Source organism: Echinops telfairi, unplaced genomic scaffold (genome assembly GCF_000313985.2).
Source record: "Echinops telfairi isolate 266 unplaced genomic scaffold, ASM31398v2 ScPeMD7_2291;HRSCAF=2852, whole genome shotgun sequence".
In the NCBI taxonomy this organism is placed as follows: domain Eukaryota; kingdom Metazoa; phylum Chordata; class Mammalia; order Afrosoricida; family Tenrecidae; genus Echinops; species Echinops telfairi.
Window position 1 is genome coordinate 8,095,174 of NW_022106189.1, and position 1,827 is coordinate 8,097,000.

A 1,827-nucleotide genomic window follows, 5' to 3' on the forward strand; every position below is an offset into this window, starting at 1 on the left:
ATTTTATTAGGGGCTCATACAACTCATCCCAATCCATACACACATCAATTGTGTAAAGCGCATTTGTACTTCATTCTCAAAACATTTTCTCTCCACTTAAAGCCCCGACATTAGGTCCTCATTTTTCCCCTCCCTCCCCACTCCCCCTTCCCTCATGAGCCCTTGATAGTTTATAAATTGTTATTCTGTCATATCTTGCCCTGTCCGAACATGTCGATTTTTTAAAAGGTCAAATAAAAACATGATGATACAGAAAATTAACATAATAATTGGTGAAGCAAGTGTACATAAATATTGATAATTGATTAATTAAAGCAATGATGAATGATTCCCACTGCCTTCAAGTCAATTCCAACTCATGTTGTCGCTGTTGTCAGGTGCTGTTGAGCTGGTTCTTCATAGTGGTTCCTGGGTGCAACCAACACTGTGCCAACCGGGCCCTGTGCCAACCTCACCAGTTTCCTTGTTTGCTCCAGGGCTGCAGCACGATGTCAGTCATGTTGTAGTAGCTTTCTCTCTTCTTCTCTGCGCCAATACATTATCAAGCACGATGTGTGCGTTAGACAGGGTTCTCTAGAGAAATAAAATCAGAATGCTGATAATTGAATATATATTTATACAGATAGATAGATGTATAACATAAGAAAGAATCAGATAATTAAATTATAAAGCAGTACAAATGGCTCAGTGCAACTCACTCCCGTGAGACAGCTGTGAGACACTGGCAGTTCCTTCAAGTCTTGAGGGCTGCAGGGTAGTCCTCTGTACAGCAATTCAGGCTATCCGGTCACAGGCAGCAAACAGCAAGGCAGGTCACCAACAGTCAGCCAGATGACAGGGTCCGACAGCCCCAGCTCAAGAGATGTAAATTCCAATGGTGTGGCGAAGCAGGTCTTGAAGGAACCTCAAATTACAGCAACACAGTCCACCGGTTAGGCGTCCCACAGGTAGTGTAGCTTGCAAATTGAGGCAAAGAACAAGCAAGGCAGTCGCACACGGGTCCGATGATCAAAGAGCAAGAGACCCGAGAACTAGAAAGGCGAGGCTCACCGAGCCATTTATCCCTCCGCCTTTCAATTAACCCCACGTGTTTCTTGGCCAGGTTGGCACAATTAACTAGCTGTTGTCAGGTGCTGACGAGTTGGTGCTTCATAGTGATTCCTGGGCGCAACAAAATAAAACACTGCCTGGCCCTGTGCCAACCTCGCAATTTTCGTTATGTTTGCTCCATGGCTGAAGCACGATGTCAGTCCATCTTGTAGTAGCTTTCTCTCTTCTTCTCTGCTCCAATACATTATCAAGCATGATGTCCTTCTCCAGGGACTGCTCTTTCCTGATAACATAGCCAAAGAATGTAAGAGGAAGTCTTGCCATCCTTGCCTCTAAGAAGCACTCTAGCTGTACTTCTTCCAAGACAGATTTGTTTGTTCCTTTGGTAGTCCATGGTTCTTTCCATTCTTTGCCAGCATCACAGTTCAAATGCATTGATTCTTTGGTTTGGTTTTCCTTATTCAATGTCCAACTTTCACATACATATGAAGCATTTGAAAACACCATGGCTTGGGTCAGACACACCTTAGCTCTCAAAGTAACACCTTTGCTTTTCAATCGTATGAAGAGGGCATGTGCAGAAGATTTACCCAATGCAATATGTCATTTGACCTCTTGACTGCTGCTTCCGTGAGCATTGATTATGGTCCAGCTGTGGGGACCCTGGTGTCCTTTACATTAAATTGTCATCCATACTGAAGGCTACAATCTTTGATCTTCATCAGCAAATGTTCAAAGTCCTCACTTCCAACAAGCAAGGCTGTTTCCTCTGCATAC